Below are 18,691 nucleotides of genomic sequence, written 5' to 3'. Positions count from 1 at the left end.
GCAACTCAACCACAATATCTATTCCACCTATCTGTCAGTTCAAACGTCCGTCCATTTATCTACGCGTCCATCTGAGGACATTTGAATGGGACAGAGAGCCAGCAACAGGAAGGAAGACATAAGTGGAAAAAGTTGTGTGTTTGTTGAAAAGTTTTGTGTGTTTCCTTCAAGCTACTTAGAGAATAAAAGGAGAAAAGAGAGATGGGGATGGCTAACGTCTCAGAGGGCGGTGTTGTTTGTGCTGACCCCTCATCAGTATTCTCCACCTTCTCCTTCAGCTCCGCGTGTCTATAGAAACCATCCTCTTAGTCTCTTTCTTCTTCTCTTCTCGTCTTGTGTATTCCCGTCATGCACGCTGCCCTTCCTAACCTTTGCAGTGCTAATGTTTCCAGAGGCATCCGTTGACTCTGCGAGGACTTTAGCAGGCTTTAGCTCTCCGCCGCCACGTCGCTGGCGTTTCTGAAGAGCAGGGAGTGAGAGAGAGTTCAACCCACAGAGGTGCAGACAAGCTCCCTCCCGAAAATAATGAGGATATAAAGTACAGTGAGTTCAAAGTGTCGAACACTGCCTGGAACATTTAAACCCCGTTCTATACCACAGCCGATACAATTCAGATCGCATGTGTCCCACTCGCTTTTTCTGAGGTTTTTGTAACTTTTTCGATGCTTTCGGAGCTTTTTTTCAAAGTTTTTGCCACTTTGGCGTCTTTTGGCTTTTTTCTAATACCGTTTTTGGCCCTTCTCAGGTGCATTCTGGACGTATTGTTAACTTGAGGAAGCGGGGAGTGATCGCAGCATTGACCAAAAAAAACCTTACAAAGCGTACACACTATGCTTATACACAGGGACGCACAGCAGCACACAAACATGCAAAACATTAAACAATATTACAGTGTGAAATAGTATTATGATATGATCCGCTCTCGCGCTTTCACTTCATGCACGAGCAGTTTCTTCAACTGAACTTCTCTCCTTCCTGCTTAGTGAATCCGCCATCATAACAGCAACGCTCCAAGGTACAGACCTACCTGGCTGTTAGAGGGAATGGGAGATGACACTCTGATTGGTTTATTACACTCTGATTGGTTTATTATCATCATTATATTTGTTAAAACACACCTATGAATTAACGGAGACACTAAGTACAATCCGTTTGAAAAATTCGCCCGGATCCCTTTTTTTCCGCCGTGAGCTTTAAAATAGGACCCTAGATGTCGATAGGTACACTACCAGTCAATGGTTCGGGGTCATTTAGAAATTTCCATTACCCTCCATTTTTTTGTAATTTAACCTTTATTTAACCAGGAAGTCCCTTGAGATTGAAATCTCTTTTCCGAGGGAGACCTGGCCGAGACGGCACATCAATTACAATATAAACAGAAATACAGCATGGTCGAAATCACACATGGAGGAAAGGAACAGGTCACATGAGGCAGTTACATTTTTGAATTACATGACATTTTAACATGGCCTTAAATTCATTTAACGGGACTAGATCATTTAGATGGAGCAAGTTTTGCAAGTTATTCCAAGACCATGGAGCAAAGTAAGAGAAGGCTTCTTCCCCCAGCTCTGTAAAAACCATGGAACCTGAACAGAATACCAGCTGAGATCAGTTGCATTGTTTTTTTGTTTTTGTTTTTTTTACCAGGGTTAGGGTTAGGGTTTTTTTCAGATTACATTATGTGCTTATATACATTTAAAATAATACATTCACCCAGCCCACAGACTGTTTTCTCTCCTGCCCTCCGGCAGGCGTTTCAGGGTCCTCCGGACCAGGACCAGCAGACTAAAGAACAGTTTTTTCCCCAGAGCTGTCTCTTTATTGAACTCTAATCCTCATTGATCCCACTCCCCTCATATACTGACAGACTCTCCTCTCCCTCCTCACACCTGCCTCCATTTTGTTATCTGCAATATTATAATGTTCATCTGCACTGCTGACTGTTACTATAGTAACGACTGTTTACATCTGCATCTTTTGCACTACTTACCTTTTTGCACTACTTACATTTCATTTGCACTGCTGACTGTTTATTTATATACAGTACCAATTGTTTACATTTACATCCGCACTACCGTACTTTAACTGTAATATGCAATTACTTTCCACCGCACTTTAATTCGGATAGTTTCTGCCCAAACTTTACCTTATTTCATTAGTATATTATGCTGTTTGCACATATCTGTAAAAAATTTGCAATTATAGTAATATCCACCAAATTCCTAGCTGTAAATCTTGCTCACAATACCTGTTATCTATATTTTGTATTCATAGGACAAACCCATCTGTAAAACTCTGTTTATAATAGTATTCTTTTCTTATTTTATTCATTACATATCCATGTCTTGCACTTACGGAACCATTGTATATCCTGCACTTACTGCTATTGCACTTCTGGTTAGACCCAAACTGCATTTCGTTGCCTTGTACCTGTACATGTGTAATGACAATAAAGTTGAATCTAATCTAATCTAATCTAATGTGCTTATATACATTTAAAAGGGTTCTCCAATGTTTTTCTAGTTAGTTTTTTTTAAAGGAGATCAGATTAGTGAACAGAATGAGCCTTGGATGAATTTTGCAAGTTATTTCAAGACTATGGTTGACGAGACAATGGTTGCTGATAATGGACAATGTAGATATTGCATTAAATATCCCCCCCCCCCCCCCCAACACACACACACACACACACACACACACACACACACTTAGATCAGCTGGTATTCTGTCTATAATAGAGTGGTGAACCCAAACTTTTGACTGGTAGTGTGTGTCGATGATATGACAATTGTTTCGGTAAACAAACCAGAGCGTCTGTGATATTTAATATAGTTCCCCACTCTCTGGACTTTATATTTCCTAAGCATGTTGGAGTCATTGTGAAATCTGTTGGATCTATTTATGGCCTAAATTTGAAACAGCCATTTGTAGAACTGCTTTCATGCTCAAATGAGCTGAGAGGTGACATAGCTGCATATTAGTTTACATTGGCTCGACATGCCGAGTTATTGTAATACACTGTACAGCATACAAATTAACAAGTCCCACATCGAGCTGCTATATTTATCATGGCATGCAGACTAATTATATTTTACATTAATGTGTTTACTTGCTTGTGTGTACGGCTTAACGTGTGCAACTAATGTGTGCATGCATCTTATGGAATATATATTAGCAGCTCCCAGTTAGTTTCAGTTATGAAATATGACAGCAGTCACAGTGGCAATAATCCTTTTAACTGATTTGAAAATAACACTATGGTTGGAGCGGAGACACAGAGGCTTGTTCTGAGTGAGGTGTTGGCTGCTTAGTATTCAACCACCAGGAAGACTGTTACCGATGAAGAACGTCCACGATGAGACATTACAAACACAAATCAATTATTTCTGAAAAGACCTCTTGTTTAACTTCAGTTTTCATTGGGATTTTGCTAACTCTTCATGTGTCAGTCTGCTTTGACCACCTGCGACTTCTTTAAACGTGATTCCTCCGCTCTTTTTAAAAATTGAGAGCAAAGCAGATGAGGAAATGAGGAAAAAATATCTGTGTGCGTGTCTGAGTGTGTGTGTGTGTTTGTGGTGGTGTGTGTGTGGGGGGGGGGGGGTTGTATGTGAGTGTATGTCTGAGTGGGTGTGTGATTGTGTGTGTGTGTGTGTGTGTGTGTGTGTGTGTGTGTGGGTGTCTGTGTGTGTGTGTATGGGGGGGTTGTGTGTGAGTAAATTTCTGAGTAAGGGAGTGAGTGAGTGAGTGAGTGTGTGTGCGTGTGTCTCTGTGACTGGGGGGGTTGTGTGTGTGTGGGGGGGTTGTGAGTGAGCAAGTGAGCAAGTGAGTGTGTATGTGGGAGTGTGTGTGTGTGTGTGTGTGTGTGTGTGTGTGTGTGAGAGAGTGGAACTTCTTCCCTCATAAATTCTTTGTTGTGATACTAATTTGACTTTAGTTCATATGAGTTGCATTTTTATATACAGTACTACAACATTATTGCACTTATAGGACAATAAAAATATAGGGTGCATGTCTGAAAACCACTGCAATATACGTTCTGTAGACTCAGATTTACATGCATATCATATCTTGTGAAAACCCAGCTTGATGAATCTTCACACATCAGATTAATGTCAGATCTACTGTAAAAAGACACTGATTAGTCCACATAGACTTCATCAAGGAGTTGCAAAGATGCCATGGCTACTGGAACATAAATATAACCAGACTATATTTAATATTTAATGCATTCTTTTTAAAATGAAGACAATTTACATGCACACGGCTCCCGTAACTCAAACCCCCTGATGCCATTGATTTGCAATGAGGCTGACATTTAGATGCCTAATTGGTGATAATTAGCACTCATCACCGTATCGTGTTTTGAGATGTTGGCTTTTATCTCCCCATGACTGAGTAAAGAGATCAGCATTGTTATTGACTCCATTTCAAAGCATTATTCCATAAAACATAGCATTAGTATAGGATCATTTACATAGAGAGAGCTGGAGTTAGGTAGTTAGCCTGGAAATCCAGAACCAAATCTGAAAGATTAAGGGTGTTAATATTATGGCCACAAGAGTATAGTTAATGAGCAGCGTTACTGAATGCCAGCTGAGCAAATTCAACTTGTTCTCTCACGAGAACTCTGGATTTCCAGGAGTTTGTTCTGCAGTCACTGAAAACAGACCGAAACATCACATCCAAGTGGATCCATCAGGTCTCTCCCTGGATTCATGTTAATTTTGTGCTTTAACAGCTATTTAATGCTTTTTGTATCTATATTTATTGTAATATGTTAGCTTATGTTGCCATCTGTGCTGTGCCATGCCACATGTCTCCCATCCAGCCCAACCTAGTCTCGCATTGCCAGACCTTCCTCAACAGCGCCGCGGAAGAGGGTCTGGCTAGTCCACACAGCATTCCTGGATGGGAGAAATACGTGGTCTGAATTTACACCAGTTCTTCAACAGAGCAATCCTGGGAATGGATTGTAGTGGACATTGACTAAATCCAAACTTAACCAAAAAACGACCACATTGGTATATTCTGCAAGCTGTTCATAACAACTTGTGTAAAACCAAACATCTATCAAAACATGTGGGTAATTTTCAAATGAACCAAGTTATACTTTTACAGTCCTTAGTTTATTAGTTTTACAGTGAGTCATTTTAAGCCACTCCCTGATGTTTCACTAACCCTTAGCTAACCCCTTAGTATTTTTGTTGTCTAAACTTAACTTGTTTTGCCCATAGACAACCAGAATTGAATTCATTGCCATCTGAAACACTAGGTACGTCTATCATCCAGCACGTCCTCACCCGCAAAACATTCACATGGGTTGATTGTGGAAAGCCGCTCATAATGAACCCTAACCAGTGGTATAGTTTAAGTGATACGCAGGTATACGCAGTATACCTAAGGATTTCCATTTACCTGCTTAAAATGTCCAATGACACGCAACAACATACTTTACATTATAGGTTTGATATATTTTGAATTGTCACCTTCACATAGGCTAAATAAAGGGATTTCAACTGTAAATTGGTGCATAAAAGTATCTGAATAGTGGGGAGGAAACCCACACACCCAACTATGATATGGGCCCCCTCCCTCAAAGGCAGATATATACGTTTAATTTTATTTTTTGTTGGCCAAACTAGTTTCGTTTCACAATGTTTAAGTGTTTAAAACTGCGGCCGTTGGGTTTAAATAGAACAGTCACACGACTACGATCACATGATGAAACTGCCACCGTAGGGCAGTAAACCGAACAGTCATATGTGTGGTTTTGGTGGTAGATGCCGTGGTCCTGCTACTCGTCCTGCAGCGCCCTGCTATGCCATGAACTACTACAAACTACTATTTTTTGTCACTGTTCCACACCGCCTACCAAGAGCCTGGGTCTGGGTCTGGGTCTGGGTCTGTCCCAGGTTTCTGCCTAAAAGGATTTTTTCCTCGCCACTGTCAAACTAAATGTTTGCTCTGTAGGGAACTACTAGAACTGTTGGGTCCTTGTAAATTACAGAGTGTGCTCTAGACCTACTCTATCTGTAAAGTGTCTCGAGATAACTCTTGTTATGAATTGATACTTTAAATAAAATTGTTTTGAATAGATGCTTGATCTCACCAAAACACGTGTCGAAGTCAAAACCACACGGCTTGAACAACATCCAACTGACTTTCCTGCAGTGTTTATATTTATTACATTTATCAGGACCTACATTTAACTGACATGAGGCACAAGAATGGGACAGTTAGGGTTAGGAAAAGATGGTGGGTGGGGTTACAAAATGCACATTTCAGTGAACCCAGTCCCCCCCCAACCTTCCCCCCTACATGGATTTTGAGTCTTTCATACCACTGTCTAGTTGTTGACTCTCAAACTACGTTGCTGAAGGGTGAAGTTTGCATCCGTCATTGCGAGACACTGACCAAGCATCAGTGTTTGACAAGTTGGGAGTGAGAATGAGAAATTATGTTTGCAAATGCAATTTTTAACAACCCCCCACAACTATATTTCTCTCTCAACTTCTGCCCAACATTAAAAAACAAAAACAAAAAAAAACACAAGTGACAGAATCACAGTAGCAGCTCCAGAGGAGTGCCTCCATTTACATGAACGCTATGGTCCTTTTTGCCTGTAGTAAAAAAAAATAAAAATAATAATAATTCATTTATATTCTTGGTTTTAAGATTTACATTTGTTAGAAAAATCACCTCAGGGTCCAGGGGAATGTTCACAGACAAGATGAACATGATTTTATTGATCATCTTCCTCCAGAATGTGTTATTCTGTCACTCCCAGACTGTTCGTTAGCCTCATTGAATTAAAACAAAGGTCGAGTTTATTACTGTTGTATTTATTCAACGTTACAGGAGTTGTGTATGTCTGCATCAGTCAAATATAATGGACTAGCTTTAAATAAGAGATTGCTGTTTATTTCTGTGATGTGTCATATTATTCTTTCCAATTGTTTTCTAAAATGTCAGAATTGGTTGGTTTGATGCATTAATATGAAGCAGGTCATGATTGAGCTATTTTGAACACTTAATACATTAGTAAAGGTCCCATGACATGGTGCTTTTTGGATGCTTTTATATAGACCTTAGTGGTCCCTAATACTGTATCTGAAGTCTCTTTTATATAGACCTTAGTGGTCCCCTAATACTGTATCTGAAGTCTTTTATATAGACCTTTAGTTGGTCCCCAATACTGTATCTGAAGTCTCTTTTACATAGACCTTAGTGGTCCCTAATACTGTATCTGAAGTCTCTTTATATAGACCTTAGTGGTCCCCTAATACTGTATCTGAAGTCTCTTTTATATAGACCTTAGTGGTCCCCTAATACTGTATCTGAAGTCTTTTATATAGACCTTAGTGGTCCCCTAATACTGTATCTGAAGTCTCTTTTAATAGACTTAGTGGTCCCTAATACTGTATCTGAAGTCTCTTTTATATAGACCTTAGTGGTCCCTAATACTGGATCTGAAGTCTCTTCTATATAGACCTTAGTGGTCCCCTAATAGGCTGGGGGAACTCATTATATTAAAAATGTTCATGCCATGGGACCTTTATAGGTGCCATAGGTAGGATTGTAAAGTTTCAGGACTTTGTCAAGAATTTAAACATCAACAACTTCTCAGTCCCCAACAACCCCTTTCTGCTAAATCCCAAAACAGTCTCCCAAGCCCCTCCCCCCTACAAGGGAGAAAGAATACGTGTGCCTGAACAGTGATTGACACGCAGTTAGACACTACCCTGGCCCTGATTGGTGCATCTGAACAGGGAGCGGTAGATTTTTGAAAATTGCACTACGGGTTGTAGGTAAAGCCAGAGGAGCCGGATATTTTTTTTAATTACCTGCTTAATGTAGTTCTACTGGAACGTAGAAAGTTAGTTTTATAAGTCTTACCTGCTGCACCTTTAAGTAGTTTAATTCAACGCGTAACAATGGTTTGCATTCTCCGAACTCATCAAAAGGTCTTGGGGGAAAATGTCGGACTCTCGCTCTTGTTAATTGAAACCGCTCTATGCTGTTCATCTGCTGCATCACTGCATGGTTCACTCACTTTGTGACATCGTGCTTCAGGAGAAGGTTTCGCTGTCTGGATGTGCACTGGGGCGTTTTTGACAGCTGGCATTTGTGGAGTATAAACAAAGACACAGATATAGCCGACACCGATTCATATAATGTATATATTTATTAAAGGCCTCTATTGGCTTCACTTCCAATCATGGAGTTTGATATTTCAAAAGAAAGTGATTGATAATTAACTGGCAGTCTTGAATTTATTATAAATTTTCACCTTCAATGTTGGATTTAGGATTTATCTACTGTGCACGTTCACATTATTTAAAAATGTTGGTGGTATGTTGATCATTGAATTGGATTTTTGTGTTAAGTTGAGGTGTTTTTCATTAAGTTTGGGATTACTTTAAGGTGAGTTGTGCTAAAGGCTGTTTGTTAATTTTTGGGGGGGATTTTAAGAAAGGTCTGCTTAGGTGAATCTATGATCAGAGTGACAAGAACATTTTTCTCCCCCTGGCTCTGTAGTTTCCACATCGCTGATCTGTCCCCGCTTCTCCCCCTCCTCCTCCTCCTCCTCCTCCTAATTTAATTTTCATTTCCACTTATTTCTCTCCTTTCTCTTCTACTTCAGCGACTCTTCGTTGTTCTCACCTTAGCATCTCCTTTTCTTCAGTGAAGCAGGAACGTGTGTGTGTGTGTGTGTGGGTGTGTGTGTGTGTGTGTGTGTGTGTGTGTGTTTGCTTGTTAGTTTACCCTGACGGCTGTGCTTGGTCTGCCTAAATTTGGAGCTTATGAATCAATTCATGCATGTCTGTGTTTTGAGGGAGCCAGGCCGAATGCCCGAGGATGTGTGCCTGCATGGAACATCGTGTGTGTGTGTGTGTGTGTGTGTGTGTGTGTGTGTGTGTGTGTGTGTGTGTGTGTGTGTGTGTGTGTGTGTGTGTGTGTGTGTGTGTGTATCTTTGGGGGACATAGTGATGTGTTTTGCCCAGTGGATGAGTGGTGCCCAGACTGGCACTAACCCTGCAGGTAAACTGCAATGCCTTGTGGACACAACACAAACACACACACACACACACACACACGTACGCACGCACGCACGCACGCACGCGCACACACACGTAACTGAGACAATAAGGTGCTTGCAGGCCAGTAGTGTTGCTTTCATTGGTAACTAGAGTTCTGAGTGTGGGTGACAGACGGTTTTAAAGCTCTTTGGTTTTGTGTCAAATAGAAGACTTGGCTGTAAAATAAAAAACAACAACAAAACAAACAAAACAAACAAAAAAAGCAATCGCACACAGAAAAACGGGACAGAGGAATCCAAAGCACAGACTAAAACAAAACAAAGGCCAGAGAGGAACTTGATTAACATGGATCCAGTGAACGAGAACAAAAATCTAATTTTTAGCAACAAACTATCTGCAACTTGTGATTGGACAGCGAGCGCTGAGTCATCAGCACAGAAGACGTCTGAGGAGTGAGCGAGGACAGGAACAGTGTTTGGAGTAATCAATGTTCATGCTGCGTGAGGAAACACTTTTGCATTAATAAGCACTTTGGCTTTGTGCAGCGTGGCCCTGGTTTGTGTTCCTCGCATTTAATCTCAACTGACCTGGAGTCTCAGACCTTTTGGCGTTTAAGCGTACAGACAAAAACAAGGATGTGCACGTGTTACGAGCGGAAAACGCATCCTAGCGGATCATTTCTGCTCCGTGTGAACACATGGAGGCAGGGATGGATAGACAGAGACTTAAAGGAACACGCCGACACTTTGGGAATTTAGCTTATTCACAATATCCTCCAGAGTTAGATAAGTCCAAATGAAAATGCAATCAACCCACAATGCATCCATTTTTGTCTCATTTTTATTTGTTGACTAAAGTCTCAGTTATATTTCGTCACAGTCTTTGTCATCATATCGGACTTTTTATATAATTTTATGTAGTTTTCTACAGTGAAAAAGGTTTGTTGACGAATATTTTTTGTCATAGTCTTCAAAAGTAACCCTGATAGGAACTAACCTTTTGTTATCAGAACACAGATATCTAACCACCACTAAGTGGAAAAGGGAAAAGACCCTGTCCTGAAGTAAGAGCTGAAAGAGTTACAGGAACTTAAAAATCCCCAAAATGGTCCAAAAAAAAAAAAGGGTTCTAGGAACATTATGTCCTAGGAACTGCAAATATCCCTTATTTAGCAAAGCCAGTGTCAGCTTAGCGCCACCCAAGACGACTGGGATTGGTTTAAAGCAATGCAATCAACCCACAATGCATCTGTGGTGTAGCCACACCTTACTGCGAGAGCTGGCAATGCGAGACTACGGACTAAATATTATAAAATTGACTAATTAGTGTGAATTGTAATGGGAAAATTACATAGACAAAGATTTTCTTTCAATAATTTCAATAAATCTTAAGGGATTTTTTCATTATAAGTAAATCCTTCAATTTGAAATGTGTATATCCTAAAATAAGTCCTCCAGTGTTGGAGACAGCTAAAACTGTTATGACTCTGCATTGCCACTTTGAGAGACTAGTCTCAAGCGGGTTAGGGTTTTATACAGAGAAAGACAGACTAGAAGGGTAGCACTTTAAAGAAAAAGTGTGAATGTGTAGTGTCGTAAATAGACACGAAAGGCAGCGCTAGATCGTCTTAATTAGTGAGAAGAAGAGTCCAAGGAGATGAAAGGTAACCTCTCTAAAAATAGTCGTGAAGGGTAGAGACACTGAGGGAGATCACCAAAGGCAGCGCTAACATGGACAATTTTTTTTTTTTGAGGATACCTTGTGTTTACTGAGTGTTTTGGTAAACCACTTGAATAGCCCTGTGCTGAAATAAATAGCGCCTGCTTATACAGCGTGGTCATGCGTATTCGTGATTTCCAGTGAGAGTGACGCGAGCAAGCTGATTGTTCATTTTTTGGGATAACTTACAAACACGGATAGGTGCTAAATGTCAGTAAATAGCCGTGTTACATTTAGTGTTATGCAAAATTTCTCTGTTTAAGGACATGTAAGTGTTAGGACTCATTAATGTGAAAAGTGATCAAAAGGTTAGTGGTTGACACGAGAAGCGACTCCAAGTGCCATTAAGAACAGTTAAGTCCATCCATAAAGCACTCATATAAGTCCATCCATATAAGTCACTCACAGTATAAGTCCATCCTAAATAATCCTAGAAGGGTCAGACACATAAGTGTACTCCATAAGTCTACTCCATTAAGTCTAATTTATTTTTGCAATACTTAAAGTCCACTCCATATAGTCTATCCATAAAGCCATCAATAAGTCCCTCAATAAAGTCAGTCCTATAGGTCATCCACGTGATGTCCCTCCATTATCCCATATATTCCATCAAGAGTCCACCCGAGCAAGTTTACTTCCATTAACGTCAGCTATAACACTCATTAAGTCATCCATATAAGTCACTTATTAGGTTAGACATTTTAGTCCACTCTTAAGTCCACTCATATAGTCACTCCATAAGTCCACTAAATATAAGTCAAATTCAAAGAGTGTACTCCATATAAGTCCACTCCATTAAAGTCCACTCCATATATCCACTCCTATAAGTCCACTCCATATAGTCCACTCCATATAAGTCCACTCCATATAAGTCCACTCCATATAAGTCCACTCCATATAAGTCCACTCCATATAAGTCCACTCCATATAAGTCCTCCATTAAAGTCTACTCCATAAAGTCCACTCCATATAAGTCCACTCCATATAAGTCCACTCCATATAAGTCCACTCCATATAAGTCCACTCCATATAAGTCCACTCCATATAAGTCCACTCCATATAAGTCTACTCCATATAAGTCCACTCCATATAAGTCCACTCCATATAAGTCCACTCCATATAAGTCCACTCCATATAAGTCACTCCTAAAGTCCACTCCATATTACTCCTAAGCCTCCATATAAGACGTGACCGGTGGGATGCAAGAAGCTGAAGCTGACAGCGGTGCTGTCACGTATAGTTATGCGATTTATGTGCGTGGTGATTTTATATAGGTAGGGAGTAGATAAACAGCACAAATAAACGGAAAATATATTTATAATAAGTTAATGTTCATTTTGTTGTTTATTGTGTTCCATCTGAATATTTGGACAAGTTGTAATTTGATGTTCAGGCAACAGTGTTATTTCAACTTTGCTAATGTCAATAAAGCTCTTTTGGGGGGAGAGAGAGAGAGAGAGAGAGAGAGAGAGAGAGAGAGAGAGAGAGGAGAGAGATCATTTTAAAACATCACACTCTAAGAGAGGGAGCTATCAAAGGGTACAGCAACAAGCTAAGTACCCTGTAGAGTGTGTGTGTGAGTGTGGTGTTTGTATTAGTGTATGTGGTGGTGTGTGGTGTGTGTGTGTGTGTGTGTGTGTGTGTGTGTGTGTGTGTGTGTGTTTAAGAGAGAGAGAGTGAATCCATGTGATTTGTGGTCAGCAGTGTAAATATGAGTGAAAGCGACAGCTGTGTTTGAACAGCCAGGCCCTGAAGCTCACCACACACACACACACACACACACACACACACACACACACACACACACACACAGCAGCTTTACTGTAGTATCTGTAGAGATCCAACCTGGCCCAGCGACAGCACAGAGCTGTCATAACAAGGTGTAACATGTAACACGACTGACACACACACACACACACACACACACACACACACACACACACAACACACCACACACACACACACACACACACACACACACACACACACACACACACACACACACACACACACACACACACACAACCATTACCCCCTTCCCCCCCTTCCATTTTAAAGGCCTCTTAACCCCAGGTCCCGCTCTTACTTCTAAAGGAGCCATCAGTCGACTCGTCCCCGGCTCGTTAAGACTCCGCCGCGTTCTCTCTAACGAGGCCCTGCTGGGCTAACGGAGATCCCAGAATGCAGTGTTCCAGGGTGTGTTGAACTCTGGGAGCTCGGCAGGTAAAATCCAGGAGGAGAGAAAAAAAAACTAGAACAATATACACATTTAACAAGCTGACACCGGGGAAGTTTTAGTTATTTTACTATAGAATAACTCAAACTGACTTCATAGATTCCAGATAAAAACGAGTCAGAGATGTTTAAATGTTAAGGTCTGAAATGCCAGAGCAGGTGTAAACGTGTGTAACCATTGCTTTTAGCCTTTTTACACACAGCCACTATTTCATTAAAGGTCCAGTGTGTAGCGTTTTTGGTTATTTATTATCAAAATCAGTGTTGCTCCTTCAAAAACCTTTTCTTTTTCATGCATATTTACCACCACCATCAGTTCCAACTCTTCCTATCGGCTTGAAATTTTCCATTTCCATTCACATGAACTGGGGTAGACGCTCCATATTCGTGCTCCATCTTGAACTACGTCAGCCGGTGAGGGACATACAGGACGTACTGCTCAGCCTTTTACATTTTCACTGTCACAAGATAAACTCCCAGGTGCTGCTAACGCTGCTAATGCTATCGTAGCTTCCCGGCCCCGGTGAGTTTGGAGAAGGAAACATGGAGGACCACATGTATTCAAAACCCACATTTCAGGAACAGGAGTCTTTGTCTTCACCCAGAAAAAGGAGATTGAAAAGAGCAAGAGACCGGCTTTTTGAAGCGTGAAGGCTCCCGTAGGGTTACTACCTTGAACTGCGTGGTGCGACAGAGTTGATTTTGATTCAAAAGGTCAAAGTTTATTTCTATAGCACATTTACAAACAGTCGCTACTGCCCCAAAGTGCTGTACAGATATAGATAACATGAAATAAAAGCGTAATAAATGACCGGAAAAACCCATCTAAAACCGAATACGCTCAGTTAAAAACTTTGCTCAAATCAATGACAATAAAATGTCACAGCTCAACTTATGGTAAAAGCCAGTGCAAAAAGGTGAGTTTTTAGAAGTGATTTAAAGCTCTGAATAGAGGAAGCTACTCTAATGTTGAGAGGGAGAGAGTTCCTGAGCTTAGGACCTGCTACTGAAAAAGCTCTGTCCCCTCTAGTCTTCAGTCTGGATCTGGTCTTCAGTCTGGATCTGGGACAGTCTAAAAGCACCTGGTCAGCAGACCTGAGTGCTCTGACTGGAGTGTGCAAAATCAGCATATCAGATTGCGATGATTGCGATATACGATCTCAACGCTAGATGGGAGACGTTCCTACACATCGGATGGAAGACTCCCCGGGGGCGTTTAAAACTCCTACTCAAAAAGCGATTTTACACATTTTCATGTGAGACATTCATCTATTGGAATCACAGATAACCTAAGACTTTGGTAAAGTCATTTCAAGCACCAAAACAATTCATACAACACATCATAAGTTAATGTTTGAGGACTTTAATATAGCCAACATCAACGTTTCAGCTTTAGCGCCACGTTATCTCGTTGCAACACCTTTTCACTCCCATCTCGTAAAATATGGACGCTTAGTCAGGTTCCTTTGTCGTTGATTATGACGCTAAAAGTCTCCTTTAGCGTCATGTAACACGCTCTTGATCGGGACTATGGGCGTCCCTTTTGACGCTGTTAGGTTTAGGAAACGCTTGTGGGTGGGCTCACGTTTCAGTGACTCGCAACGTTTCCGGGACCCGTTGAAATAACGGGACGCACGGGTTTAGGAAAAGGTCGTGGGTGGGATTACGTTTCGGTGGCACACGGGACTAACGGCCAGTTAACCCTTGTGTTGTCTTCATGTCGAAAACGCTTTTTATAAAAAAAATCTTTTTCACTTTTTCTTAGATTTTTATCCCTTTTTTCAACACTTTTAAAGCTTTTTTCAATGTTTGTCACTTTTATGTGTGACGTTTTCAACACTTCTTAACTTTAGTTTTACAGTTAATGTCAATAAACCTCATTTATAGGAAATTCTACCTAATGTTTGAGTTAGAAAAGCAGAAATGATGAATTATTGAGACTAAAATTAAAGGAATGAATGTTGATGATAATCACAGACTGGAATATGTCAACTTTTACTCAATACTATTTCAACAACACTTCCACTTGTTTTACAATGCTATAAAATAGAAAAAGACCCAAAATTAATGAAAGTAGAGATTTGTACTTGGCAAAGAGCGTTGGAATCAATCATGTTATTTTGGGGAATTAAAAAGAACATTGATATAGGAAAACGGGTCAATTTGACCCGAGGACAACATGAGGGTTAAAGACACAAACAGAAGACAACCGCCATTCACCTGGGTGAAAGTCCTGTGTTTTGTTACGAGTTCATCGTGAGAACGGGTTGCTCTTTACAAATCGCTCCAGAAAAAAACGTGGGCGTCATTATACGGAAAGCTGAGTTTTTTCTGTTAAAATGCCCCTAGACCTCGGAGGGTTAAACAGCGAGAGCGAAAAGAGAAAGCAGAAGGATAACGAGTGAGGGAACAAAGAGAGAAATCAAAGTGATGGGAGTAAAAAAAAAAAATGTGTATTTTGTGTGATGGCAGAGCTGGACTCCTGCGTGATTGTGTTGATTACAGCCTTCTGGAAGGACTCATTAAACCTGAGTGAGGCGCCGCTCCGCCACGCGTTCGCTTTGTTCGATGAGTTGTTAACCGCCATCATAGAGGTCTAATTGAGTTTTACAAAGGCATGTAATCATATACTGCAGGGGCTTGAATCAAAGCACACCTGGACTACATGGAACACACACACACACACACACACACATACACACATATATATATATATATATATATACACACACACACACACACACACACACACACACACACACACACACACACACACACACACATATACATCCTATAAACTCTATTATTGTCCATTCATCATCATCCCAGCCCACTGTGGTTACGGCAGAATGGTAATAGTTATGTGCAGTTGGGAGTCTTAATGACTAATGTGTGCCTACACCTTCGCTAAAACACTTAGTGGAGATGCATCGCGTGTGTCATAATAATTGTTGCATTCTCAACTCATAACTATTTTCTTTTAATGATCGGTGCAGTGCATTTTTTGCACAGGATTTTATGTGTATATCAATAGATCTGCGTGTGTTTGAGCGTAACAGTGTGGCTCAGGAAGTAAAAATCCCATTATTTTCTCCATGAGGTTTTTTATTATTAGTCATAATGTCTGAACCAGGAGTTCTGAAACACATCACTCGAAGAACCGCGTCTGATTTTTAATCCAGGTCAAAGGTCCGGGAACAATTGGCTATAACAAAAAAAACACTTGGTCCATTTTTTTCGAGCTTTGTGCAGTAAAAGTACAGCAGTATTCTTAGCTTCATGTAGAAAGTTTTTGGCACTTTGTCATTTTTGTCATTTTCTTTCTGGCACACTTTCTGCTTTTAGCAACGTTTTAGCCGCCTATTTATGTTTTTCTTGATTTATTCGTGTACAGTCAACATTACTAACATTGTATGGATCAATAGAAAATTTATTCTAAAATAGAAAATGTTACACTTCGTAAGGAATTGTATTTATAACACGAGGTAAAGACCGGGTTCGGATGGACTCGTCGTTGGGTCCGGATGTGGCCCTCGGGCCGGTCTTTGAGAGACGCTGGTCTAAACCCTCAGAGGTAGAGGGATTGAGCTGTGAGCTTGTGAAACAAAGGTTTCTGCTACTGTAGAAGCCACAAGTCTGCATAAAACAACCCACTCTTTATTTATCTGTATATAGTGAGAAATACAAAGAGTTGTGTGGAGCTTTGTAGCAACTCATTTGACAACGACTTGAATGTAATGGACGTTCCAGGACTTAGCCAAAAACTGGTAAAATGTATAGACACCAAGATGAGAAAAAGCTGTTGTCTTGTACGACACGGTTTGGATTGGTTAGGCCTTCATTTATAGAATATGGCAACAACTAAAGAGAATAAACTCCCTAGAGACAGAAAACAGGCTCCCATGCACCAATCAATAATACCAAAAACAACCTATTAAAAGGTGCTGTGGGTAGGATGGGTAGATCCAGGTTTCAGGCAAAAGTTTCAACATTGACAACTTCTCAGTCCCCCCCCCCCCCCCCCCCCCCCCCCCCCCCCCCCTTTTTTGCTAAAGCCCAAAACGGTTTCCTAAGCCCCTCCCCCACAAGGGAGAATGAATACGTGTGCCGAGCAGTGATTGAATACCCCCCCCCCCCCCCCCAGAAATTCTGGCATAAAAAGCGGTTAGTTACATAACTTCTGAAATTAAAATTAAATCGGTTCTTCATTTATTAACCCTCTGAGCCCGAGACACTCGCCCACCGAGTAAAACGTACCTCTGATTCATAGTTTAATACTTTTGAACCTACAAGCGATTTACTCACTTTCGGGATTTTCTATCCAGCCTGGAACTTCAGCCTCTTTGGGCTTTAATCCACACTGTTATATCCAAGATTGGTCCACTTTATGTCCATAATCATCGCGTTTTGGCTCATTTCTGCCGCTGAATCGTTCGTCTAATCTCTGATCTCCCGCTCTGTGTCTGTCCTGTCTACTTTCAGGAAGTACATGCCCATATATGGGAGATAAAGGCACCCCTCTTGTATGGAAGGCCAGAGGGGACAAAAATGCCTATAGACTCTATTGAGCAAAATAATGCCCTATTTAGACACTATATTTGCTTGTATACATGCTGTGGTGTAATATCAATAAATATGACATTATTATGTTATTATTGGCATAAGTAAATGTCATGAGAGCAAAACGTCTTGACATTTTTGGAAAAAAAAATGCATGTATTTTGTCAACTGTATAAGTTATAATGATTATTTCTTCACAGTGTGACACCCAAGACATATGAGAAGTGTTTAGAGGTTTTACTTATATGTCTGTGATATCAATACATATCTGGAAGATTCATTTATTTATTTATCTTTAAGGCCCTACAACCATTTTTAACATGCAAGTGACCTCACTGCAACCCAAATATTCCAATAACCCAGTTTGTCCTAAAAAAAATGATGTTCATATCCTGACTGTAGACAACAGGGTTGATGTTTTACAAGCTTTTTTATAAAATAAATCCAGACGGAAATTAAACTGTAAAAATGGCCTCAGGGCCCAGAGTGTTAAAGCCCTTTTTTTTAACCCTTTGGATGCTCTTTTCGATGACTTTCTATGCCCTTAAAAACAAATCTACGTTTTGATGACTTTTTTGGCACTTCTGTCTCCTACTAATCCAAGTGCTTTTATGGTAGAAAGGTGCACGTTCCCACAACATTCACACTTTTCATTTTTCTGTAACTTAATCTGAAAGAAAAATAAAAGGAAATTAATTCATGGAAATAAATCTCCATTTTAAAATAAAGTGGCATGGACAGTTCCGTTGAAGGACTTTTTAGAGTGTACACTCGTACTCACACTCCCGTACGACACACACAGGGCTTTTCATATTGCTGTTCGCTTTGTTCGAAGCCTTTTGTTCATCTTGAATTAGACGGGAGGCTTTGCAGAATGTGAAGTGGGCCAGTGAGGCTTACCGGCTGGAGAACAGGCCGGGTGAACAGGAGGCCAGTACAGGATGTGGTGTCCTCAGGAACAGTTCATTATACATGTGCATATGGACTGCTACAATGTCATTTAACCAGTGTAACAATCCACTTTTGAATGGACTGTGTCCTCTCTGATTAAGTGTAGCAACATATTGGGCTGATGACAATCCATTGACCAGCAGATCTACTTTTTAGAAAGTTCTACTCCTGGAAAAGAT

General features: G+C 40.5%; 1 protein-coding gene and 1 long non-coding RNA gene across 2 annotated transcripts in view; one reads left to right on the top strand and one right to left on the bottom strand.

Annotated features, from left to right (window-relative positions):
* The window catches only part of LOC116704602 (leucine-rich repeat and fibronectin type III domain-containing protein 1-like protein), a 202,054-nt gene that overhangs the window by 87,753 nt on the left and 95,610 nt on the right, over positions 1-18,691 (bottom strand). The gene's annotated exons all lie outside the window — the stretch shown is intronic.
* LOC116704655 (uncharacterized) lies at positions 827-18,683 on the top strand. Its single transcript, XR_004335745.1, has 3 exons — positions 827-948; positions 6,425-6,431; positions 18,673-18,683. It is a non-coding gene; the product is annotated as an uncharacterized LOC116704655 (long non-coding RNA).

This window comes from Etheostoma spectabile, chromosome 16 (assembly GCF_008692095.1).
Source record: "Etheostoma spectabile isolate EspeVRDwgs_2016 chromosome 16, UIUC_Espe_1.0, whole genome shotgun sequence".
Taxonomy (NCBI): Eukaryota; Metazoa; Chordata; class Actinopteri; order Perciformes; family Percidae; genus Etheostoma; species Etheostoma spectabile.
The sequence above is the reverse complement of the archived record's forward strand: the minus strand, read 5'-3'. Positions and strand labels throughout refer to the sequence as shown.